Here is a 27,435-nt window from a genome sequence, read left to right as displayed (position 1 = left end):
GACTTAGCCTTTGTTAAACATAAGCCTCTAGGTCTGTGCATTAACAGACAGTAGATTTAGTGTGCAACTCACTATTTTTATAATAGGGACATCCCCGATTCTCCGGTTCATACATTAATAATGAGAATGTATTAATTATGCACATACAGTATCTGCAAGCAGATTGCTACTTTCTTGCTGGGTCTCTTGGTGCTTCATAAAAAAAAAAAAAAAAACACAACACAAAAAACCCTTCATACACTAAAGCTTATTCTCTTTCTGCAAGCAACCAGAACTTCAAGGGCCATATGTTTTCCAAGGGAAAGAAAGAGAAACATTTAGAAGAGCTTTAACTCGGTCCCCGGTCCAGAAACTGGTTGCAGCAGCAATGTCGGGAGAGTTCGATACTTCATCATTACGTTATCGTTTGGTGGCTTGTCTGAAAGGCACCAAATTTGTGAAGCCGTGTATGCAGCTGCTGTGGTAAACAGGAAGCCAGAGGAGCGGAGCACACAGCGTTGCGCTGGCTCTTTGGCCCCCCGTTGAAATAGCGAGGGCTTCAAACTTGCTCATAAAATTCAGTTTAGGAGCAGTTTCCCCCTTACGAGCAGGAATGTGGGGGGAAAGCAGGGTCAGAGCCTTAACCAAAAAGGTCTGGGCTCCCTTTCTCTAATGGGAACGTGAGCTAGGGTCCCTGTGCACATGGCAGACTGGAATTAATCATCTCCTTCCAAATCCTAGGAGATGCTCCAAGAAATGAAACTAGGTTTTCAGTCTAGTGTGGATTTAACACCCCAAAAACTACCCACATTCTCCTTACTTCACACTACCCCTTCCTGCTCTTTGGGAAAAAAAGCATGAGAAAGTGGCCCCAAAACCAAAACCAGGCTGTCAAATTGCAAAGCAGGATGGAGCAGGCTCCCACCGAACATGTCCAAACAGAGGGGTCAAAAAGCCAGCCCCAGAGCTGAAGGCTGCCAAGTTTGGGTGGCTCTGAAACGGCCATCCTGAAAACTCTGGTCAGAAATTGAAGCCGGGGCTCGGGTCTGGGCTCCTCTCTCTTTAAATTCTATTTCGAAAAAGAAGGACAAACAGTGCTTCTCAACAAAAGGAGGATTCAAAGGGGAAGCAGCATCCAAAACATGTTGCGTTTTGTGCTTTAATGTTCCAACTCATTCCCCAGACCAAAACCAAACTGTCCCTGGAGAGGGTAATTAACCATCACAATCCTCCAGCTCTCAGAATCATTACATCAAGACTGGGTGTTTCTGTAAAAGGCACACCAGTTTCAGCTTGAAAATACTGACCTTAGAACAGGAAATAGTGGGCAAAATACTCTAGGCGATGCTATGCAAGAGATTTGAAGAGATGATCAGAGAATAATAAATTCTCAGGTCAGAAAGGACTGCTATCTGCAAGGCAAGAAAGAGGGAGTTGTCTAATTGTTAATTTGAAGTAATAAGGTGCCTTAACAACACTTACAGAGCATTGTTGCCGAATTGTGTTAGCAGCCAGACTTACAAGCTGCATTCAGGTTTCCTTCCCGGTAACAGCTTGCTGGAACACTTCAAGGTGTCATTCTGAAGCCTATTTGTTCTTGACATTTTCTTAGTTTCTCTTCCTGGTGGTGGGAATCCCTCGTTAAAAGCAATCACCTCGGCTGAAATTATAAGACACCACCATCCAAATCTCTTAAGACGGGTTTGAGCATTTCAGCCCAGATCTTTAAAGACACTTATTTGGAGTCTTAAACATGACGTTAATACAACGCATTGGTCATTTACCACAGTGCAATGGAACGATATCAGCAGCCACTGCAAAGTAGAGGATTGCGGTAGATGGAGCATCTGAAAAGCACCTCCAATTGGCTCTACGGGTGTTACAAATAAGATATGGTCTGGCCCAGGTCTGAAGGTCTGCAAGCATCTAAACAGGCAAAATGAAGACATGCTATAGTTAAATGTAGGACAGCAGGAACACGCTAGGGATTGACAGCGAGATACAGAAACTTTAGGCCCTGGTGAAATCCAGTTGGGTTGGCAACAACTCCTAGCTACTGCTCACTCAAGTCTGGTCAATGGTCTGTAAGTAAGGAACTGGTGTCCGTATCACAGCCATCTCCAAATACAAAACCAAGCTCAGCGGAGAAGCCTAAAGTGACCAGTCATGGAACTGGACCCATCTTTAGTCAACAGCAGTTGCCCTGAGATAGGAGTTGAGGCTTCAATGTTTGAATAATGTGAATATTCCCTGCTGCTGCTTGTTCTGAGGATAAAGAAATGTAGTCACCTGGCCTGCTATTCCAGTACCTTGCAGAGGCACTAAATTCAAGACAGACAAAGAACATGCTTAACATGGATGAAAGATGCCAGGCATTTAGAAATCAGGTAGGTTTCAGCCTCTCCAGACACTGTCTGGAATGGTTCCTTGCAATGACTTCATTTAAATGCAATCCATGCAGAGTGTGTTCTCCACTGCCACTGATGTGAAGAAATCTCACAGAACCAAGAATATATTTTCTTCCTGGTAACTGGGCTGAGTAATTCCTATTAAAAGCAAAATAATAATAATAATGGAAATTTAAACATCGGATTAGAAATCCAAGACAAAAAAACACAACCCAGATGTGCTGTATACCTTCCCAAAGGTGAAAGCACCACTGAAAAGGTGAATGCAAATGACTTCTTAATTGCAGGGTGGTTAGATTTTTTTTGGGGGGGGGGAGGGGAAGTCTCAGTGGTATGCTCACAATTCCACTTAACAGCAGTGGGAGTTAAACGTAGACATCCAAAGCATTTAACTCTGTGTGCTAACCTGATACAATGCACTGGGCTTCTATTGTCAGCTTTCCCACCTGAGCCAACCCACATGAAGAGCTCTCTCCATGATCTCCCTCCGAAAGAGGACAGGGGAGAGATTAAACATAAAAAACATAAAACCCAATGACACTGTGGCTAGGGAAACCACTAGACAATCAACTGAGCAAGGGACATAGATAGGAATGCCATTGAGAAGTAGCATTTGTCCACTGGTCTCTCCAATACATAGCCACAGAGCAGAGCATAGTAAGATGGTAAAATGTAACAGCAATGGAGAAGGGATATTTGAGATGTCCCACGGGGCCCCTAAACTATGTCATTCAGGTACATCTTGGTTTGAGTGCTCTTCTGCCTATCTTTGTGAAGACCTAGCTCAGGGGCTGAAACTTTTAACCCTCTCCAAGCCAATAAGCTTAGTTGCTAACTTGAAACTTGTGTATCACAGTTCTTCAGAGGGCTGCTGATCCCACCAAAATGATTCTTGCCATTTATTTCCACGGAGAGAGATTAAATGGGTCCAGTTAGCCAACTGGGACCTCGTTTTCCTTCCTGCAAGCCCAATCTCATTTACCCTCATAGCGATGACTCGCACCAGAAGAGCAAAGCGAAGTTGGGTGTCAGAGTTTGCAATCAGACAAGGCGTCTCAGAGCGGCAGCGTCTATTAGGAATGGCCATTTTACTGATCAAGGAAATAACACGTACACAATTCTCATACAAAATTGAAAATGCATAAAAACTAATCTGTAATAGTCGCTGTACACCTAAAATGCAGTGATCAGGGCAGTAATATCTAAGCTTTCATGCCCTCTATGAAGTCAAAAAAAAAAATCCAGGAGAACAAAGATTCTCCATTGTAGAACTTGCAGTCCAGACAGCAGAAATTAACCAGCCGTTTCCGTAAAACACGATCATTTTACAAATGTACCGGGTGCCAGACCTAGGTGTTCTGGAGGAAGAAAGAGACTCTGAGCAGTGATTCAGTGGGTGCCTTACAGAAGTTGAAGCCCTACAAATTGATGTCCAGTTGATCCAAAAACAAGTCCGCTCTACTGCTTGGCACTGATGAGCAAGAGGTGCATGCCACCTGAAGGAACGCTGAGTTGAGAGATACACAGGACAAGTCTATATCAGCCCCTCCAGGAAGCTTCAACACAACCCAGGTCTAGATGATCAGAGCAGGCTAAGCTATGAGCTTAACCTGGCTAAGCTATGAGGCTCTCTCCCCACCTCTTCTGCCAGGGAAATCACTCTAATTGGTAAACTCAGTGGTGTAACTAGGATGGGGTGAGCAGGGCACCAGGTGCCAACTATGTGGGGGCACCAGAATCACTCCCCAAGGAGTCTTTACCATAAGTGGAGTGAACAAGGCAGTAGTAGCCAAGGAAGGTAAGCATTTTCTTCCCCTCGCTCATGTGCTCCCCAGACCCCCAGTCTACAGTGGTTGGCATACCCCATATCCCCTGGGTGCTCAAAGAACTTGCTACACCTCTGGGCAGACCAGAATCATAGGGAGATCTTTCCATCACATTGTCTTGCTGCATACTAAAGACAGAAATAACGCCTCATTGATGGCTGGAAAGCTCCTGTCCTCAGGTGCTATATGTAACATTAATCTCAACAATAATCTCAGGAGCGCTTACTCCCTCTTAGCAAAGATCATCACTGTCTCACAGTGATGGAGCAGTTGACAGATATACAGGTTTTAATATTAAAGACTTGGTAGGCCTATAAATTGACTAACCTTGACAGCTGCCCTGCATGCTAGAGGGTTTTCCCAGAAGCAGGTATGTTGTATGGAAGGTTTGCATAGCAGTGTATGCTCACACAGGCTAAAGAATTGTAATACATGCAGGTAGGTGTTTCACTCTTCAAGGGTTGGATACTTGCCGGATTCAGGTAAGAGTAATCTCAGGTTTGAAGCCTCCAGAACAAAGGGTCCTGTGCCTTTAAACTTACTAGGAGAACATGGCTGGTTAGGACAGGGCAACAAGAGTCAAAATATCTAAATTCTACTGTAGCCCAACATGTGAAGGGTTAAACAGCCTGGCTGTTGTCAGAGGGTCTTCAGTCTCATACCATTCTTACAGCTGTATTCATCCAGACAGGTAGTGGAAGTCTCTTATGGACAGCAAATCAGGCAGCATGGCAATTTTTCTGTTGTTTTTGTTGCCAGGATCCCCACAAAAAACTTGAGAGTCCAAACCTGTCTCTACTATAAACCTTAGATGAGCTGTCCAAGCCCCAATACGCGTGACGGTTTCCTTAGGGCACTGGTTCTCAACCTGTTTGCACTTGAGGTACCCCTCTCTGGATTCAAGGCAACCCTACATAACTTTTGTGAGTTGAGTGGCACGCAGTTTAAAAAACCCCCCCACAAAACTTACTGTAATTTATACATTGCAGTGCTTGCTTCTTTGCAGAGGAGCATGGCAGTGGAAATGGAGGATCATTTAGGCAGAGACCAGCCTGAGCCTGCACTTATCTCCTTAGTTTAGCTGCTTATCTCCTAACACCTGACTCATCTCTTTGCAGCACCCCAGGGTACCCCATCCCCCTGGTTGAGAATCACTGCCTTCAGAGAAGCAGGGACGTATGTTCTAACTTTACACCAGAAAAGACAAGTGACTCCTACGCTGAAAGACCCAGCTTAGCCACAAGCACTGGTGTGAAAGAACTACCCTCCGAACAGCTGTCCAGGGAAAGAACAATTGAGCGAGGGGTGGAAGAACAGTGCCTGGAGGTGACCCCCAGGTGATAACACACCCAAACTGACCAGCGTACCCTAGAGAGGACACGGCAGAGATTCAACCTGATCCATTTATACTGGTCCGTTGGGGTCCAGTGTTCTCAAAAAGGAATCCAAGCCCATTTCAGGGGTCAGTAACTTTCCACCAGTCTCCACACATCCATTTCTGGCCTTCAGGCACCAAAAGACAGCCTTATCTGGAAGTACTATTGCTATGGTTTGTGAAGTCTAGGAGGCTGCGTGAAGTCTCCATGAACCCATTGTCTCTTATCACGAAAACTGCAACTAGGAGATCCACTACTTAACTTATTAGTAATTGTGCACATAAAAAAAAAAAAAAAAAATTAATTCCCTCTTTTTTAGAAAACCATGGTCAAGAAAACTGCAGTACCCAATCTGCTGGTTTGACATATTCATAAACACAGCTCCCCAATCTCACTATTATAGGCACCTTAATTATTGAAGGATACATCTAGGCTGGCCTCAGTTATCTGGGGAATATAATAGTCAAGGTTGACTAATGACTCGAGTAGGTAGGTAGTGCTGCACCGCTGGAGAAGAACAAGGTGCTCCCTGAAGAAGCCCATTTGTAAGAGGTGCTGAGTGAGATTACTGATGGATGTCCACATCCACAGGTGCGGGGAGAAGAAACAGACAGCAGGGTACCCAACAAGGCGTGCGCTTCGTGCTAGGGATGAGAACGCTCCTCAAAAGAGACAATCATTCTGCTGGCCTGGGCAAGGAAGTGATAGATTGCCAAATGTTAATTCAAATTGGAACTGACAAAGCCCATGGGATATATTTAGAGTCACCAGTTACATCAGGTCATGTCATTTGGGCCCTGAGATTGGGCTATAGAAAGATTGGCAGGAACAGTTTGGGGAGGAGAGAGAAAACCTACCACTGACCTTGTGAAAGGACTATTTCAGCACTGTAGCTTATCCCCAATGGCAGCCCTGCACTGTCCCGGGTGTTCAACAAAGAATCTCTGCATGGAGCCCTCTTGAGACGTCCTGAGGCTGAGGAGATCTTGAATACCGTTCGACATGGCCAGAAATGGGTCACTGACCTGTCAGCTGGGCAATTATTTAAAGTTACCCTGAGCAGATAAGAAAGGAAAACCTAGAGACCTCATGGCTCCACCTCCCATGAAGCCAGAGTGGAGATAATGGCCTAGATGCAAACTTTTGCTAGCCAAATGTGGGCACAACCAAGCTTGCAGGGACCATTAGGAGAACAGAAGGACTTTTATATTGTTACCCCTTGTTCACGGCTGGAACAAGTGGATCAGGGTTGTAGTTCGCATCACTCCAGCTCTGGGGTTAGAACTGTTCCCCGTCTTCTGCTCCATCTCTCCTCCCCACCCAACCTCCTTCCTGGAAATCCAAGGGGATTTCAGTACTATAGTAGCCTAATTGCAAGGGTTAAAGTAGCATAGAGCCCAACCTGCCAGAACTAGGAAAACGTGGGCGACAACCTGCATCTAACACTGATGGCTGATGCGAAGATCTCATTTCTGCTGAGAATCCAAGATGACTTTCTGCACTCCAACGACTTCCCTTCATAATTTTACTGTAAACTGCAGGTCATAAAGCGCCTCAAGGGAAATGGTTAGACACCATTTGTATGGTGGATCTTATGTCCACATACAGGCAGAGCTAACCTCCTTTCTGCAGGTCTTTTTAAATTAAACCTTGTTCCCACCCCTACTTCCCCCACACATTCGCACACACACTCTGGCTTCCCTGCATCTCACATGCAAAGAGGACCACAGCAACAAAAGCAGGAGCTGTTAATTGACTACCCTTGTGGACACAGCAAGATCTACTTTGTGTTCTCCCCATCCAGCATCATTCCTACACCCAATAGTTTTACTATTTTCCTCAGTAGTAAAATTCCAACTCCAGTAAGATTGAAACCTTCTGGGATCACCGCATGGCCAAGGGGGTGTTTGCTCAAAGCCACATGAGCATTAATAGGCAGATTAATGCCCCAGATGAGCACCCAAAACCATGGACGATGGACCAAACTTTTGGTGAACGTTTGGGCCTGCAAAATTAAATGGCTTAAAAGACCAGGTTCTCATGCAATTTAAGCATTTGCAGTACTGATGGCTTGGCTGATTGAACAACAGCCAATCCATCAACCAACCAACTCCGTTACCCATCAATGGTCTGCAATACCTTGAAATCTACAGAAAAATCTACCATAATCCCATTCCCTGGGTAGAAAGAGTGCATTCAGTCATCGTGATGATGATAGTTTGGGACAAACATCAAATATTTTGGATCTGTTTATATGCCACACTCGAAGAGTCCAATGTCACCAGGGGACTCCTTGGAAAACAAGCTGCCTACAGGCCAGCTGGAATATGCCTCTGGTCACTCATGGAAAGCAGTGTTCACTCCCATTGCACAGTTCACCGATTGTGCATTGTACCTTTTTCTTCCACCCTCCAACTCCCTTGTCTAGTTTGATTATAAGCGCCAGGGAGCGTCTACGACTGCAGAGTGCCTACAGCCATGGGGCCCTATTCTTAGCTGGTCCTTCAGCATTACTGGAATAAATATTGGTAAATCACACAAAGCTGCCAGAATCCTGCCACCACTGCCACCGCCCCTGTCACTTCCTCTCCAGTGAAGTATTTTTACAAGCTCTTTCATATCCAACCCCAAGAGACGAGAGTCCTAGAGTAGGAGTGCATTCCTCTGAGCTGTGACCATGAAAGAGCGCACTGCCCCCATAGCAGCTCTGCTGACCATTCACACACCATTGATCAAGGGGAGGCAGGCACAAACTACTGCATTCAGATCCCAAACCCAGATGTGAAGTGCCACAAAAAGTTGGAGATTACATGGATCTCTATCCCCTACCAGGGCCAGACTTAGAAATGATTTTGGGCCAGTGTTGAGGAGAGATGTGAGCTTATTTTAGAAGTATAAATTAACTTTCCACCTTTCTGCTGTCACTGCAGTTAGCTCAGACAAGGAATATGGACCAGTCATTTCACTTCCTGCAGGCATTTGGGGTTCAGGAAAAGGTGGGGGGGAAAATGTATGAATCCAAACCCAAAGTGGTTCTTACACCAAATGTTCAGGAGGTAACAAGTATAACGACATTCCTGATCAGAGGTGGACTGGCTTGTGATTGTGGGGGGGAAGGAAGGGACAGGCAAATCCCAGACAAAGGGGCCTGGACTTATGACCCTTTACATCAAAGGTTAGTGACAAAAGCAGGCTTAAAAAAAAAAAGCAAACAACAACCAGGTGCATGTTAAAGTCCTTTCCAATTTTTTGGAACAAGAAAAGGGTTAACAGGTAGCATTAGCCATGGGTCTGTAAGCAGCCTTCAGAGATGCTTGCCCAATCAGACAGTGTGAAGAAGGTAGCACGGCTGCCCAAATATGAAAGCAGGGTGCTCCACTTCCAACTCTGGCAAACTTTGGTTACCTGGGGCAAGTCACTTGACCATGCCTTTGGTTTAGGCAGAGAAAAGCTTGCAGCAACACAGGGGTGAGGCAAATGTCAGCATTTGCCAAGCACTTCTCAGATCCTTGGGTGGAGCAGGCTGCACGTCTGACCTATAGTTTGCATTTCAGAAATACCAAGGTACACAAAGCAGAGATTGGTTTTTGCCTAAAATCATCAGGTTGCACTTCACAGTTACAGGACTAGCAGCACTGCTTCCCTTCCCCTTTTCCGATTTGAGTGAACCCCTCAGGGTCGGGTCTGGTCTCCACCGGTTCTGGGAGGACTTCCATAGTTGTGTCACCTTAAACCTTCTGGCACCAAGTATATTGACCCAATAGAGTCACAGTTTGGGAATGATGAATGACTTTTCCAAGTCTATGACCAGAGATTTTCTAGCTCATGTTCAGACATCTTTTGTAAGAAAGTAGTATTTTTTATTTACCCCAGTGGAAACAAATCCTGAGAGAGGAATTCAGAACAGCCTACCTGCGTGTATGTTACTGATATTACCTTTCTTCACATGTCTCACTTCTTGTGACTTGCATATCCCACTATGCAGTCAGCTTTTTGTTACAATATTATATTAATGACTCACTATAATCCACTGTAACCCTCAGACTCCCTGCTGTACTGCAGCCCAGCCAATCATTTCCCATTTTGCATTTCATTTCTCCTTCCTAGATGTCCTGTCTCACATAAGCAGCCAGTTATGGTATCAACTCTCCTGATGTTATCACAATTCAAGATACACTGCATTTTGTTTAAAGCCCCCAGTGCCAATTTTTTTTTCCCCACATCATAATTCACATTACATATTAGGAATAACTATCGAACTGTGAAGGTAATTACATTTCAGAAGAGATTCCAGATTCCCTAGCGCGGTTGTGGAATAGCCATCATTGCAAATATAAGTCCAGGTTGGACAAACAGTTGTGTGGGATGGTTTGGTCCAGCATGATCCTGCCTTGTGCAGGCGGTTGGATTAAGTGACCTCTTGAGATCCTTCCAGCGCTTTTTCCTGTGGATTAAGAAAAAAAAAAAAAAAAGGGGAGATTCTGGCTATGTTGGTGGGAATTACTCAAACACCAGGAGACAGACAACAGTCATCGGTTTGAACCAGACTCGTGCTTTTTGAAGGCTTGGGACTAGTAATACTGCAAAAGCCATCATAGCTTAGTATGGTACCTCCAGCAAACAGCTGGGCATCATTGTAATGGTGATGGATCATCCTTAGGAGGGAGGGTGCGAAAAAAAGTTTAGCATAATATAATCCAAACCAGGGGTCATCCCTTTGCTTTTATTCCCAAGTAACCTTTGTCCGCAGGAACAGCCAATGCATTTAGTCTTGTTCTAGTGCAGGTCTCGGGGGCAAGGCGAGTTGTTTGTTTTTAAATCTGTTCATCCAGTGGAGGAATTTGCTCTCTGTACAGCAGTGCGCTTCTGCTCACATACCCAGATGCAGAAAGGGTGGGAGAACTTATTCCTAAAATGCAAAGTTATTACCCTTTTCTGGTTAGAAGTACAGGACACAGGAACATGTCATAGGACAAAAACTAGTCAGGTCAGTGATTTGCCAGGTTTGGTCAGCGTGAAGCACAGAAAGATCCCCACTCCCATCGACAAAGGGGGGCTTGCGGGGCAAAGACAGGTCTCGCCGCACTGTATGACCTCATAGATTTTGCAGAAGAGTTGCACGAGCAAAAGAGGGGGTAGAACCTGGGCACCTCCAACAACTGCTATTTCAGCCTCAACTGCAGAGTCCAGCCCAAATGACACCTGGCTCGCTCTCCCATAGCTTGATGAAGCGCGCAGTGCGAAAAGGAGCAAAAGCACTATTTGTCATTGCTGCGAGCAGATGCTGTTTCACACAGGAAGCAACCAGAGTCATCTTTATACAGTCAGAACGCAACTGCATCTTCTCTTGGTTTTCCTGGTAAGCTTTTGATCTTCCTGCATATCTGCCCTGGGAATTTTCAAACCTCTCCCCCACAGATGCAGCTCTACCAGGGCACTGTGGCGAAGACGCTAACACAGATAGGGCCCAGTGGTATGAGAGCTCTCCACCCCCTCCACCCTTATTCAGAGCAAGATTGATGGAAGGGAAAGCCTCAGGCAGCCAATTTCTTCAGGGCTGACCCGCAGAAGTGACTCAGAGATGACTGGGCAAATGCTTTGCCCTTTAAAAGGGGCATCTTGTTTCTAGGAAGAGCAATGCAAACTCACAGGGAAAATGTTCAAAATTTCCCTCCACAACCATAGGCAGAGGGCCCCCAAAGACACGTGGCTTCCCCTTCCTCAGAATCTGACTTACCAGAACGGGAGCCAAGAGAGAGGGACCGAGAGCAGGATTTTTGGGGAAGAAGGGGATGACGTGACATTTTCCTCCTTCCTGGAACTATACAGGGGACACACTCAGGGATGCAGCACAAAAGGAGAGATGCCTCAGCCTAGTCCTGCCTTGTGGCAGAGAACAGCCAAGCCTGACCCAAGGAGCCCCTGGAGATGCTCTTAGGGATGCAGTCCAGGACAGCACAGGCAGGAATGAATGGGGGACTCCGCTCATTCAGCTGCCGACCTGGCGAAGGGCAGGACGGGTGTAGGGCAACTCTCTTTAAAGGAAGCATCGTGTTTAAGAGCACGCTGGTTGCGATTAAAGTACCACCAAACCCTCTAGGACAGGGACACTCGTGCTAAGAAAGAACAACATTTGTGGTAACAGGTTTCCTTTTCCCTTGGCTAGGCAAAGCCACAGCCCTGCCTTCCATTGCCTGCCACCCCAGGGTTGCCCCTCCCCTCTCGTTCCTGCATAGGCTCGCTCATTTTCACCAAAGTCCTTTGGATAGCAAAGATCCTCAGAGCCCGCAGTGGAGCGAAAGAATGTCCTCGTGGTCCAGAAGAGACCCGCAGTCTCAAGCAGTTGCAAAACGGCCTTACGGAGCTCACAAGAATGTTTTGAAGAAGCTCCCAGACAGATCAAGTGCCTTACAGGAACTCACTCCCCGGGAGCCTGGAAAACTAGCCAAGCCGTTCCATGGTTATATTGCCACAGGCTTGTGTCCCGCTGTTACAAGAAGCAGTGTGCAACGTGCTATAGATTAATTCTGTGAGGAGTACCAGGCGGAGAGAAGTACCATGCAGTAGCAGGTAGTCTTCCCCGGTCTAATGCAAGCTGCAATATGCTGTCCTTCCCCTCCCCTTACAAATCGCTACCTGCAGAGGGGAATCCTGTTGTTCAGATCCACAGAGCCCTCTTTCAGGAAACTTAAGTGAGGCGTAGAAGGTAGATACCGAGACTCCACAGCCAAGATCCCAGGCCAGACCTGCAGCTTGACTTACATCTGCTACCACAAGTTTCGGTTCCCTAAGAGTCAGATGCAGGTCTTGGGAAGCAGCAAGGGCCAGTGGGTAGAGCCCCCGACAGCCCTGAACCTAGTACTTACTTGTGGTGGGACCAGGTTCACCTCCCTTCCACAACTACCATCTTCCACTCTTTGTCTTTTTGTCTTTTTTTATGAAGACTGTCAGCTCTTTGGGGCAGGGACTCGACTTGGTACAATGAGACCCTGATTTCAGTTGGGACCTCAAGATGTAGACATAACGCGAAGAGTAGGGTCAGTGCCGGGTACCACGGGCTCCATACAAGGCATCCCCCTCGCCCGCCACATTCAGTTTGGTGTCTGCTCAATAAGGAAGCATCCATGACTAAAACTCACTTTCCTTAGAAGCTATTTAAAAGATGCCATTCAAATAGTTCTCCCAGCCTCCTGTTCAAGCCAGTTCATTCAGCTTCCAGGTAATTGGGGATGGCTTGGGCAACGGCTTCTCTGCCAGCGCCAGCAAGATGGTTATCAGACATCAGACAGAGACACACCAAGTTTCACTGATATGATAATCAGGAGACTCCCGAGTGCAATGACTCACATATGACCTCAGGCAAATCCAACCCAATTCTCTCCCGCTCACACAGCAAGAAGCCTCCTTGTAGCAGCTCAGCCTCTTTTGCCATTCCACCTAAAATACAAGCCCTCGGCCAGACACCTCCCCCACCGCTCTGCCAGGAAGAAATGCTCTCCAGCACATCCTGTTCCAGCTGCTCCGAGCACTGGACCCTCCAAAAACCACAACTCCCAGAGCAAGGCCAGCCAACATCCATCTCCTGACATCAGCAGCGCTGTCCTTTTGGAACCACTCCCAGGCAGGCTGGTGGGAGAGTCCAAGAGGAACGATGTCCCAGCGGAAGAGGCACAGGAGCTGCTTTCTGGCTCGGGGCCCAGAGTCGGTGCTTTATACAGAGGGAGCGTGGTCTCCAGGAAGGCAGGGAACTTGGGAGTTGCTGCAGTCTAACTCCCAGCTTTGCCACTAAGGAAGGGTGCTCTCCCAGAGAATGCGAGTTCGCAGACCAAACCCAGCTGTAACACAGGATGCCGATGCCACCTTTGACAACTCGTATCATCTTCCTGCCTGCACCTCTGCTCCCCAGCTGAGAGGTAAGGATACTTCCTTCCCCATCTGACAGGAGAAAACCAGTTCTGCAATGAAGAACAGCCCCTGGCACAACACAGCCCTTGGGCTATTGGTACAGGCTGCTTTCTGCCTGGCCTGCGCTGATGCTCTGATGTACTCAGACCAGTCTGGTTCCCTCTACTCCACACAGCCATCCACAACTGCTGGTAGATCTTTTCTTCTTGGGTATCCTGCTCTAATTTTCACTGCTGGATAATCTGCAGAGAAAGGGTTACTGGATTTTTAAATATAGGGCATGATTGAAATCTAGACAAGAGTACCACCAAGAGATCCCTACCAAGGCCCCAGGCATCCCTGTAATAAGCCCTGTACACGCATAGCAAGACAGTCCCTGCACGTGAGCACGCATGGCAAGCTGCTTCCTTATAGGACAAGTACAAAGCTGAAGCCAACCTTGACTAGTGGCCATCTGAGATCTGTGCCACTTCTAAAGCTGAAGGACTCAGAGGATCAGCCCCAGCATCCTCCTGGCCACGTTTTAAATCCAGATTACACTTCATCTCCCTTCCTTTCCATCCCACCAGTGGGAGCAGCAGTTTTTGAATTGCTTGTATGCAGTTTGGGAAGCAATCTGGCATCTTTCCCAGCCAGAGAAGCTGTAGCAACTCAAGGCATTATCGCACCTCATTTGCCCTCACAGGCAAGCGCAAAGCTCGTACCTTTGCTTTGTTAGATTAATATTTCATCATTGGGCAGTGCAATGGGGAACCTGGCTCCCAGCTTCACGCTCACTCCTCCGCCTCTCCTCCCTCCCCGCTGCAGCGAGGGAGGCGTTTGGAATCAAAGGGATTCATATGGTCTTACTCAGCTGAAGAGGTGTTTGCAAACTGTTTATGAACACAGGCAGGGCCCTACTTCAGAGGCCTGGAAGATACTTTCCCAGCCAGCAACTTGTCCAAGCACGTTCCACACAAGACAGAGACCAACACGGCTCCCTCACCAGCAAAGACAAGTCACAGAGCCAAGGCAAGCAAAGCAGCCAGTTTTGGGGGTTGTTTTGATAACATATTTTGTGTTCCAGTTCAAATTAGCCAAATCATATCGATTGAGCAGAACTCAGTCGTTCCAAAAACCATGTGGATTAAGCAGGTAGAACTCAGTCGTCCTAAACACCATGTATGGTGCTACAATCGGCGAGCATCCTCCATCCCAGCCTCTCCCCCTGGCGCTTCAGATACACCCAAATCCACTGGCAGACGTCCTATATGCAGGTCTTGGGGTTCAGAAGCCCCTAGAAACTACAGGCAAGCATCCTCCATCCCAGACTCTCAAGCCTGGGACTTCAGATGCTTCCTCCGCTCGATCTTAGCCCACAAGAGCCTGTGGCTTTCTGGTGAGCCGAGCAGGAACAGACTGTGAACTTCCCCAAAAGCATGACCCAAACCAAACCTCTTCTGCTTCAGGTGGAAAAAATGTTGCATTTCCCCAGGTGTCAGCCTTTCTGGGGTCCAGGCAGATGAGCTAGTGACTAACTGTCTAGAGGCAGGCTGGGCCATTTCCTGGATTTCCCAGAGTCTCGCAGGACCAATAGGTGTGAAATCTGGTCAGCACCAGGCAGTTTAAGTCTCTGAGCACTAGAGAGGCTGGTACCTGTAAATGCTAAACATCTCCAGTTCCCCTCCCACCACACCCTCTGGAAAAGACTATCAGCTCCCAAGAACGGCTCCTTGAAAAGCACATTATTCAAATAGGATCTACATTAATGTCTGATGTCTAGGACTATTGAGCACCCTCAGTCCTCACTCATGTAGTACCCAGCTATCAAGTTGCTTTAAGTTTTGCTAAAGGGACGATAGGAGGGGGGGAAAAGATTCTGGTTTTTTTTAAAAAAGGTCCAAAGGATGGTTTTTTGAAAAGCATAATGTAGGAATTACAGAAGGAGACTCAGAGACAGGGATTCCTTTCTGGAGTCTCACCCACTCAGTGACCCTAGGCAAACCACTTAGCACCTTTTATCTACAACTGGTAGGTTGATAATATCATGGTACATCTATGCTACCATTTACTGTGTTACTTCTTGGCTTGTATTGGTCTCCCTTCTTCCACCACCCCCTCCCCTTTCTGTTGTTACAACAACCTTTGATGTTAACCTGGCTTGAACACTGTGTAATTGTTTTAATAGCTTTTGGATAAAAGGAGAGATGGACAAGTCTGTGGGAAAGCAGTCCTTGAGTTCACTGGGAGCTGTCTGCACATTTGAAAGCCTGGCCACTTACCCAGAGAAAAGTGTGAAGAATGGCATGGAGTGGGAAGGGGTGGTGCGGGGCAAGCAGACACCTAACCTTAGGCTATTTCTTTTCATATTGGTCGTTCTTATTACACTCAGTTAGACCATTTGACTTCTAAGGAAGAGCTAATAAAACAGGAGGCCCCGGTTCAAATTTTACTTAGACACAAGTATTAGGATAGGTGACTGCACTAACCCTGGCCAAGTTTTAAAGCTATGTTGCCCCAATCTTGTCTGCAAAATGGAGGACCCCAGTTTTAAGTAAGACCTGCTGAATTACTTCAAGTGTATGGAGGGACGCTGCCACCTTTGAAAATGCAAGTGATAGTCTTCATGTCAACTAGAAGCAATCTTCACCTTTGCTCTGGAAGCAAGTAGCCCATGAACAACAATGAATACATTTTGGAAGGGGAAAAAGGCAAGGTAGGATGGCCCCTTAGATATCGACTGGTTCAGACAGACAAGTTTCCATAGGCCACTGCCTACTAATCCTCTCTGAACTAGTTAAGTCGGGAAGTTGCCCCTCTGCCCTACCTTCTGCCCCACTTCAGGCTAACACAGCTCATCTGCGTGGCGGGCAGCTTTCCGATGGTTTAGAACCACTCTGTTAAAATAATGCTGGTTCTACGTGTCCACTGCTCAGCCGCTTGGAGTTACTTGACATTCAGAGTTTAAACTGCTTTGATTGGACACAGTCATGTGATGCGTTTCTGCTTCCCGTTTAGATGCGCATAACTCTTAGATCGGGTTTATGGTGCAAGTCTCCAGAGTTATTAATATTGCATTCGCTCTGCACAAACACTCCTGCCAGTAAACATATTCATTAGAATCCCCGTGGAACATGGGCACAGGAGTGCAAGGAGCCCAAGGTTTTCAACATGCTTAAATACCACTGTTAGGCATGCTGCACCCTCAGCACCCTGTGCCAGATGGACTGTGAACTCCCTCCCCTACTCCCCTCCCCAAAAAAGTCACCTCTTTTCTGAGAATCTGGCTTTAACTGGAGGAAAGATCAGTTCAAATCTGCTGTGCAAATCTGTGCAATCTGTGTTCCTCTCTTGGGACACAGCCACACCCTAGATCTTCACCCCCCCCCCCCTCAAAAAAAAACAAACCCCACAGTCTCAGATTCAGTGTAACCCACTTAACCCTTTCCCAGCTGCATCATCATGCACTGCCAGGGGGATTTTGGACAGCCTCATTACCAGCCTGTTACATGTCTATAAATAAAACTAAGCAATGCACACAGACAAAGCAAGCTGAAGGTTCATGGGAACAATCACAGAACAGCTAGCATTAGCCTGGCTCGTAGCATCGATTACACAAACTGGTCTATCCCAAATCTGAACACCCCCTGATGCAGAGAGCACATTGCTCTGGATCCAAAATCTGGTGCCTCATCCTATCTGTAGGGGACACAACCGCTAACATACCATCATGCACTTCAAAACCAGTCACCCTCCAAACTGGAGTTGCAGGTCGAAATGTGAAATATTTGGAGAGCAAATGGTGCTAGGATCAAACAACACTGGACAAAGCTTCTGCAAGCAACAAAAGAAGTGTTGCTCCAGACACGGTCTCTGGAATATGTTGGTGGCTGTGAAGCATTGTAGGGAAGATGCTACATAAGAAACGAAACCTAGGTTTGCTGCACCGTCCGTGTGAGCAGCGAAGCAGTCAACATGAAGAACTTGCTCCCACAAATCCCCCAGCAAAGGCCTTATCTCTAGAGAAAGCCAGCTCTGCCCTGCTCTCGAGAATAGCACTTGCAGCAGCCCACAGTGTTTCTCCCCTCCCCGCCATTCAGATGCTCTCAGTAAGGCAGTGACACCCCGAGTCCCCTGCTGGGTTAGCTTCCTGCGTACCAATAAATCACAGCTGATCTGACCGCTGTGACAAAGAGCTACTGTTTCAATTAAAGGAGGGAGGGGGTGGAAATTAAACAGCTTAAACCAAGGTACTTTTCATAGGTCTTTGGAAGAAATGTATGCATCTGACTCTTTCAAGCTGCATTTCATGCCAGTGGCAGACAAACGGTGCTGGGCAATGTCAGACCAGAGCTCCGGGCCTCAGAGCCTGGCACAAGGAGAACCACAAGAACAAGGGTGGAAGGGTTGGTGCAGGGTGAGAAGTTTGAAGCGATTTGTACAGTGCAGAGGTGTTAGGAGGATTCATTCATGTTTGGGAGGTGCTGGCATACCTGGAGTACCAGAGAGGTACCTATAAATAAAATACTGTTAGGGTACCTGTCTCACTGCAAGCACATACCCTCCGGAGAAGGCCAGCATGCTGCAGGGAAGCACATTTCCTAGACTGTACTGTCTGTACTCTCACAGGCCACATCTGTACTCTCACAGGACTGGGCTACGGAGCCCAACCTGCCTGGTCTGCCTGTACAACACCCCGACAAGGTGCAATGAGACCACCTTATCCAAGGTCCAATGAGACCACCTTATCCCCACACAATGATGAAGGTGCCCAAAACAATGAGTTTAATAGTACATCCCACAGCTGCTCTTTTGCATACGTGTGTATGCACAGGGCAGGAGGAAAAAGTGGAGCAGTTGCATCGTGCTTCACTGTGGTACTTCCTAGCACCTTCCTTTGACTGTGGAAGAGGTGCCGTGGAAGTCACTCAGACAGCCATCTCATTCCTATTCACCATACCAGTCATGCTTTGATGTGCACGCAACCACTGCAGGATGGAAATGGCTATGGAGGGTGCACGTGCACCTGGTCTAATGTTCCAGTACCACCATGTAATCTCAACCATTCTTCAATACTTTTATTCTTTAATACAGAGATGGAAGGAATGCCACCCATTCTTTTTTAATCTCAATTCCTTTGTAACTAAACTTTCTGCACTGGCAGTTATTTCAGCAGTAGTCACTGCTGCAAGTAGAGCACATACACATATACTACAGACAGCTCCCCAACCTCAGACAGCATCTCAAGCAATAGACTACGTAACTTCCAGTCTCACCAAGACACAAGGCCCTTCCACGGACCCACGTGTCTTCTGTGCCCCAGCATCGATTCAGACCACATTATGAAATCAGTGGTATTCAATCCAGTGATAATCTGAGGTTCATTCACTTGAAAGTCCCGTAAAGTCATATATGCCATTCTTCTTCTTCTTTCATATGGATGACTTGAAGCAACAATTATAAGTCCAGTTTAAGGTTAGTTAAACCAGTCTAATGCCCTTGAGGAAAGGGAATGTATCTCTGCAATGTCACCATTAAGTTTGCATAGAGGCAGAGCATTGTTATGCGGTCCATAGTATGATCAGGATTGCCAGTGTCACATTTTGCAGAACTCCTAATACACCATTTGTGCATCAAGTGACCACAGCGGCCATGCCCGGATATATACTATCACCTACTCACATTGTGCCTCTGCTGTCTGTCTGCACTGGACAGAATGGGTGATCCTCATGTGACAAAATGAACACACACCAATCTGATGTCAGCTGCAGAAAGACAAACAGGCCTGTGACAAACACTTTAACCTCCCTAGATACTTCACTGCCAGCCTAAGGGTGGCAAACCTTTAAAAACTGATTTGACTGGGAAACTAGGGAACAAGAAGTCAACCACAGATTGGGCTAAATATAGTTTAACCAGGGACCATGGATTCTTATCCCATTACCCGGATTAGTTTTCATGACTCCTTTGTTCCTATAAGATTATTGCAGGGGTGGGCAACTACTTCGGTGGGAGGGCCAATTACTGAGTTTTGGTGAGCTGTCGAGGGCCTCACAAAATCTTTCAGAAGATATTATTTTAACAAGTTATAGATTGAAAAACAAAGCATATACTAAAAACCAAATATCTACTATAACCTAATTTATAAATTTATCCTGGTTTATGTTTTTCTGAGTAACATATATAGAAACGACCACATAATTGCTCAAAATAAAAAGTCTTACTCTTGTATATTGTGAGGGGGGCAGGGAAGGTGTGTGCATGTTGGGGGGGTGGTGGGGGGGGGGGGGGGAGGGGACTGCCCATGCGCTAGGTCCTGGGAGTCGGATCAGGGGACACGTGCAGCAGAGCTCACCCAGGCGGTGCGGTGCAGAAGCAGTTGTAGTTCACCCCAGCCAGCCAAGTGGGCTAAAGGCAGCCCCGCCTGGAAACTGTATGCACTGGATGGGGCAGTGATGTCGGTGGGTGCGGGGTGCAGGCTTCCCTGGGAGAGAGCAGGCAGAGCACCCCAGGGGCAGCCAGAGGTCAGATACAAATCAATTGGCTGGCTTGCTCCAGCCCACCAGCTGTATTTTGCCCACCCCTGGATTACTGCTTGCTTGTTTGCCTCTCCCAGCACTGCCCCCCTCCCACCTTTTGTTATTCAAATTTCTCTCTCCTCCTTATACAGGTCACATCCTTTCACAGCATCTGATGCAGTGAGCTTCAGCCAATGAAAGCTTGTGCTATATTAGTCAGTCTAGGAGGTACAAATCTACCCTGCCAAACAAGCCCATTCCAGTTCACACCCTTGGCTTCCAAAGGACCCTGTACTTTGCAGTGCTTTCACTTTCGCATTAATAGTTTCACGGGCTTGGTTTCTATTTGAAGGGGACTTTCGTTTTTGTTCAGCCTTCTTTCAAAAAATGGCTAAGAATTTTTTTTTTTTTGCGGGGGGGAGGGAGACAGTGATGTTTTTAGTGCTACTGAGAAGCTGTTTATATGTGGGGAAAGGAAAGGTAAAGTTTGGCCTGGAAAAGCCCTTGCTGAGAAGAGGTACCAGTGGATGCTCTGCTGAGAGCTGGGCTGGACTGAATTTTTCTCCACTGCATGCTATCAGTCACCTTTGCAGAGCCCACAAAGCACACAGCTAAGGCTGGCTGACTGCACACCCATGGACAGCCCATTTAGCCACATCATGAAAGATGCACTGAAGAAGTTTATACTGAAACAAGGGACTCTCCAATGCAGGCCCTGCATGGGGTGAGGAGGACTGGACTCCATAACTAGGAGGTTTATCCCAGGCCTATGTTCCCCCACGACTTTAGCATCACCATTTCCAGGCTCTGGACTGGAGGCACGTGTTCAGTGGATAGAGACTAGGCCTTGGGACACCTGGGTCCAGTCTGGTTCTGCTGCTGGGTGAATTCCAGAAATGTATTTCTGCTAAGCCACAGGTCCCCTTGCCCCGCTGGGGTTTTGCAGTGCCATTTCTGTGTTAGGTCACCTTTTATGAGATTATAATGCACTTGATGCGGAGGCACAATAGAGAGAGCCATGCTGAGAGTGCTGGGTCAGCAACTCTCGAGCAGGCAGAGTGTCAACATCAAGCGTCAGGATGGAGAATAGACAAGAGAGAGAGGTTTCATTTAAAGTGGGAAAGGTGGAAGCATTTCATGAAAGATACTGGTTGCCACAGCCCTGCTCCAAAGGCTGGAGGAAGAACTGGTCCCAATATTGCAGCCCAAGAAGTTACATCCAAACCAAGGCAAGACATGGATACAGAGGAGTTTTGGCAGATCTGTCAGAAAAGCAAGTTTTTTCCCCCCCAGGGCTGCCTGGTCACTTTGGATCAGAGATGAAGACTGATAACATAAAAACATATGTTGGAGATGGAGACTGAGAAACATAAAAATAAGCTCAGACTTGAGAGAGATGCTCCAGCACAACTCCATGTAAAAGGTTGTGTCTTCATCCATCTCACTAAGAATAAAAGCCCATGTTTCCAAGCCTTGAAAGCTGCTGCAAAAAGGGTGCGGTGTTCTCCCAGCAGCCCCAGTCAGGAAGCTCCAGAATAAGCCTGTCCACCCCTTTTCTGTGAGTGTGAGGCTGATGGGTCAGCAAACTGCTCCCATCTGTTGCTGCTCCACCAGGGCAGAGCGCCATTGCTTCCAAAATCTCTAGATCAGACCAATCCCAATCACAGGTACAGTTAAAACAGGATGAGTTAGGAGATGAAAATCAACTCTTCTCTAGGTCCCTTTCCCCCAGCACCATCCATTCAATCAGTCACACAGAGATCTGGCGAGGGAGCACGAGGCCAGGTGGGGCTCACAGTCCAGGCCTAAGTTTCCTAGGATTGCTCTGTGCTGGTGTGTTATTCCTTGTTGCCAACTGCTGGCTTTGGACATGCTTCACATGCAGGGGACAATCTGGGCTTACGTGGCAGGGGAAATACCATGACCACGATGGTGGCGGGGAAAATACCCTGACCGGGGTAATGCAATTAAAATGGCACTGTGTAATGGAGGGTTGCACCCTTGTCTGCTTGCAGACAGGACTCCCTATGAAAGCCTCATAGTTAGCTTCCCACTAACTAGCTTCCAGTGGGAGGATCTCGGCTACACGTCGACTTTATGGAAACGGGAGGCTCCTCCCTAGCTTGCTCCTGCAACCATACAATTGAGGGCAAGCCAAACTTGGGGGCATCCAAACCCCAAGCTTCCAGGCTTGGGCCTGTACGTAGGATGCCCGCCAAAGGATTTGGAAGCATCTGAAGCACCAGCTGGAGGTGGAGGATGTTTGCCGGTAGTAGGGCCACATTTGGTTCTTGAATGACTCACGGAATTGGAATGGATTTTGGCTGATTTGACTTGGAACACAAAAAACGTTCCTTAAAAAAAAAAAAAAATCTGGGCTTTGATGAATTAGCTAGAGACTCCCAGCAGTCAAAGAGGCTGCATTTGACCAAGATCTCAGATCAACCGTTTTACCGTCAGATATTTAGTGAGAAGTTTGTGTTCATCTCTTCCTGCCCTACCAAATACAGGGCTTCACAGGAGCTTTGAACAGAGCCTTCAAGGAGTGACTGAATCCCTGTAGTTCTGGTGGGATTGCAGCATGGGCTCTACTACAGCTGTTGTGCCAGAGTATGAAGCATATTCTTGGAGGGCACCAGCTGCTGAATGGACTGGGGCAGCCCTCTGAAAGTGCAAGGACATCCTCGCATGCCAGCTGCCAGGCAGCAGTACCCTCCTTCAGTTGGTGAGGTGGAACAAATAGAGGGGTCTACCACCACAAGGGATTTAAATGTGAAATTCCTGCCAATGGACTTGTGGCTTAGACTAGACTTCTTCCTTCTGGAGAAGCTATAGAGCTCTGAATCCATCCTATCACCTCTGACCTTGGGAGAAACTAGCACAGAGGATTTAAGCCAGACAAAAAAAAAAAAAAAAAAAAAAGATGCAAGTAAAGCGGAACGGGAAGGTGAAATCTAGAACCAAAAAAGAGGAAGGAGAAATATTTGCCGAATTCAGTGATGCACTTGGGCTGCAGGGAACTTTCCAAGTGATGTTCTGGTAAAATATGCTGGGCTGAAGCAAGATCTTGCATGCATGTATACCTTTCTACAGCGCTTTAAAGCAGCAAGAGCTTGGGGTCTGAAGAAATTAGACCAATTTTTTAGCCAGGTATTTGGCAGGATGAGGAGAACCCATGGTCAAAGCCTGTTAGGTCTGATTCAGGAAGTGATGGGGAATAAAGAAGGGGGTGGGAGGGAAAATAGCTACGTTAGAAAGGTCTTGTTGTTTTCTGACTAGCTTTAGAAACCTGATAGGAAACAAAAAAACTGAAGAAAGAAACACAGGGGGAAAAATAAAATCTTCCCATTAAAGAAGGGATAAGACATCAATGAGGCAGTTCCGAGGGCATCATTTAAGGGCTAGTTGGGACAATTTAGCAACACGCACAGCTACTACAGAAAAAAAAAATTAAGTGATTTTCCAGACAAAGGCAGGCAAGTGTGAAGAGACAGGAACTTCCTTATCACAGTTAGGATATGATTAAAAGTCAGGCTCCCTCTACACAGGAACCTAGGGAGGTTTTTAACTCCAGCTGTTAGAGTTCTAGCAAGGTTTTTTCCACCCCCTTTTTAAAGCTTTTATCAATCTAGTTTACCAGGGAAATGCCCAGACCTAATGGGTGCCAATACACTGCCCTGAGAGAGGTAGAGGGGAGATTGCCAGCTAATTGATAACATGGCTTAGAGTCCATAATCATATGTTAAAAAAGAAGCGAAGAGATGACAAGCAGGACCCCCGCAGAACATGCACTACCCTGCATGAGGCCCTACTAGGAGCACCCCTGAGAAAGTAGATCCTGTCACCTTCCAAGTGCTGAAAAAGAGTGTGATCTACCCACTTGTTGGCACCCCTTCCCCCTAAGTGAGCCCACTCTCAGGTTTGCAGCCTCAGGTGTGAGCATTATAGCAGCTCCAGGAAGGTCCAGCACCACTCAGCACTTGACCCACAGAAAAGGGGTGGGACATGGTATCAGTATCCAGTGTAGACAGGTCCAGGGTCTCAGTCACACACTACCTCCACCGTCCTTATAATACCTCAGGAACTATATGCATTAGCCTTTCTTTAGATAAGAAAGCAGCTCTTTCCAGACCCCACCACGTTCCTACCTGTGGCAACATCCCTTAAGAGGCTCACGTGAAGCCACTCCCTTCCATATCAACAGATCAATCTTAAGAGTTGGGAAACCAACAGCTTTGCCACCTTCTTCGCATCGGTCTGGTTAGTCTCAGGAAATATTTCACTTGTTTTTGAGAGACTGTAGCCTATGCAGCCAATTTAACTTCCAGTCTTCCATATGGGGTTGAAAGCAATTGCAGATTTGGACCTGCCTGCCTGCCTCCCTGGAGTCCACTAGAAGTCAAGGCCATAGTCCTGGGTCAGCTGGTAGCTTGTATACTATATAAGTCTAGAACAGTAGGAAGCCAACTTTTTTGGCAGGCATCCCACAAGTTAACGTCCCTGGAGCACTATTTCAGTTCCCTTCCTCTGTCCAATCTGCTGCTCTCCTTTAGGCTCCCTGCCCCCATCTACCGCATGCCACAGACAGAGGCTGTCTGGGCTACTTGTGCCACAGGTTAGCCACCCCACATCTAACCTGGAGAGGCCAGTACCAGAAGCTTGCTGGATAACAAGTCTCAAATCGCATTGCTGAATCCCTGCGTCAGCAGTGTTCTGGGAGCCATGTTTGCAGCAACTTAAATAGGTCCATGTGCACTTCACACTCACTACTTCCAGTTTGGATCAACTAGCAAATCCTGCTACCCAGCTCATAGGGCACAGGCTCATACTTGGTCTACACAGGTCAGAGAGTCTGCACTAGATGATTACTTGTTAAACAGAGCAGAGCAGGCTTATGATCCCAGTCTAGGCAGGGATGAGGGTGAGGCACCAGGTCTCAACAGGCTCCTGGAACAGATGGCAAAGGACACAACAGAAGTATCATGGGCAAAAGGTCCAAGGAGGAGGAAGGCTGAAGAAAACAAGAGATCTTAGTGCCTCCCTTCCTGGCCAAAACCAAGAAGTACAAAGATCCACAGAAACAAGTAGACAGGCAATAGGGATTTCCCACCTAGCAGTGCTGGTGCAATGTCAAACCAGCAGTTCAATCCAAAGAGAGGGGAGCCCAAGGAATTGTTCTAACTGTGCTTAAAATAAGAGAGCTTCAGGGATAATATCAGGCAGGGAGTCAATGCAGCAAGAGCAGCAGCGCTCTCAGGTGAGAGCATAGGGTCAACAGCATGTCCTCACAAACATCCAAGATCCAACAGCCTGCCTGCAGCCCGGATAGACTCAAGCTACCTTTAAACTAGCTAGTTCCTGTACCAACAACACAATAGCAACAGCGAGTCCAGCTCTCACTGGTGAGCTGAATATTTACCCAGGGCCCTGGTCAAGTTTTGCAGACCACATGCCCCATGCCTACTATGCTACTACTACCCAGGCTAGCTCAGGTAGGTCTCCATGAGCTAGTCACCCCTTTCAATTGCAGCATGGACTCATCCCAAAACAGAGAGGCTTGCCTTGCAATAATAGCTGTGCCACAGATCTTCCAGTGTGACCATGGACGAACTGCTGAGCCCCTTTCCCCAGTCCTGAGACTGGGCTAACTTTCCCTTATCTCGAAGGGATGGTGTCTGGCACAGTCCCTTGGTGCTTGGACAGTGCTCAACTATCACAACAGAGAGGATGACAGAAGTGTTTAGGCAAACATGAGCAGATGTGGGGACAGTGAGAGAGCAAGGGTCCCTTCCCCCCTCCCAGTTCTTCTTTATTATAACAGGAAACATGCAACAGGACTCAGAGGAGCTTTGTGCTACATGGGACACGGCTTGCTTTGAGACCACCGACATGGAGGTATCGCTTCTGGCAGCTGGCAGAGGGGGAAAGGTCCTCTCATCCCCATCACTGCTGCTGCTCAGAGGACAGGCGAGCCCTCCGGATACACTACAGCAGGGCACCAGACATCACAAGGCTAACAGGCCTGCTCGCAGGAAAGGGATAGGACTCCCCTGTTTAAACAAAGAGCTCTGTGGTTCCCTGCCAGAGCCTTATGTAAGGCACATCTATATATAAACCAAACAAGTACTTACTGCTTCCCAACTCCAGGGCAGAAGAGCTATTCAAATCCCTCCTGTTTCTCACATGCTGCACCTACCATTTTGCTCACTTCATAGGCTGAATGGCCTTGCAGAAGCAATCATGACTCAGCTAGCTGAAGATTTTTTTTTTTTTCTTCCCCCCCTTCTTGTTCAGGGGCTACTTTTTCTCAGGCAAAACCTCCCCTTTAAAGGAAGAGAAGAGGCAGTGGAAAAGCAGGTATAGGCTGAGTCACCAACCTTTCAGCAGCTGACAGTGATGCAAAAGGGGTGGGTAAGGAAAGTGAGTAGAGAGTGGAAGCTTTAAGGGGCTGTTCGGGTGGTCAGCATCTGAGGCAGTGTTTTTTTAATGAATGCAGTATCTACTGCCTGAAGCTTTCTGTATAGGTAGCTCTGCCCCATCAGAAGGCTGATTTGGGAGCCATTGAGACTGGATCCTGCAAAGCTGTTACTTGCTTTAATAAGAGAGGCGAGGATGACAGATAGATACTCTTTCCAATCACATTCTCAGCATGGTATGTGCTGCCTGCTTCCCTCCTTTGGGTTTGGCCATGCTGTGTGGGTTCTTCCTTGCCTTTCACCCACTGATTTTTGCAGGATACTGCGGAGTTCAAATCCCAGGCCTCCCCACTCTGCAAATTCAGGGGAGATCTGCCTCTAGGCTTGTCTAGAGGGGTGAAAAGCCCAGAAGAACTAGAGAGGAAAAGCTGTTGCACACAATCTTCTTACACAGAGGCTCTTACTTAGCCCATCAAAAGTACCTTTTTGCAGTTTTGGTCAATCCGTGCACACGCAGTAGGGAATAAGGGCGTCCACATGGGGCGTTCTTGTGGAGCAGCTGCAGCGCTCTGGCTAAGGTTGACTACACTTCCCAAGGACTGCCACATAGATAAGCTTTCCCTAGCATGAGTCATGAAGTGGGACAAGGAGTGCATGGGAATGGCTCTGAATCGGAACAAAATCAGTATTCAGGCAAACTTGCTTAGCTCTGAGATGCAGCAAAGCCTAAAGGACAGCCCACTAGGTTATAAATCAGGCCATTTGAAGGCTTCCCCTTGCTCTGCTTCTCACTTGCTCTGCAACCTTAGTCGAGTTGCACCACCTTTTTGCACTACTGTTGTCCCTTTTAGGTTTTCTGTTTAGATGGGAAGTTCTTCAGGAGCAGGATTTCAAGTTTAGTACAGTATGTGTTTCTCCAAACAAGGGAGGCCTGATCCCAGCTGGGACCATTAGCTGCTACTGTAATAAAAATTGCAAATAACAATAGTTTGACATACTAGGGTTCTGGCTAGCAGATGCTGTAGCAA

The 27,435-nt window shown here is 47.2% G+C and overlaps 1 long non-coding RNA gene across 1 annotated transcript; it reads right to left on the bottom strand.

Moving 5' to 3' along the window:
* Positions 1–1,834: 1,834 nt before the first annotated feature.
* On the bottom strand, positions 1,835–26,317 carry LOC112550630. Its single transcript, XR_003094556.1, has 3 exons — positions 26,123–26,317; positions 9,865–10,033; positions 1,835–1,905 (listed from the first exon to the last, which is right to left on the bottom strand). It is a non-coding gene; the product is annotated as an uncharacterized LOC112550630 (long non-coding RNA).
* Positions 26,318–27,435: the final 1,118 nt, after the last annotated feature.

This window comes from Alligator sinensis, unplaced genomic scaffold (genome assembly GCF_000455745.1).
Source record: "Alligator sinensis unplaced genomic scaffold, ASM45574v1 scaffold172_1, whole genome shotgun sequence".
Taxonomy (NCBI): Eukaryota; Metazoa; Chordata; order Crocodylia; family Alligatoridae; genus Alligator; species Alligator sinensis.
The sequence above is the reverse complement of the archived record's forward strand: the minus strand, read 5'-3'. Positions and strand labels throughout refer to the sequence as shown.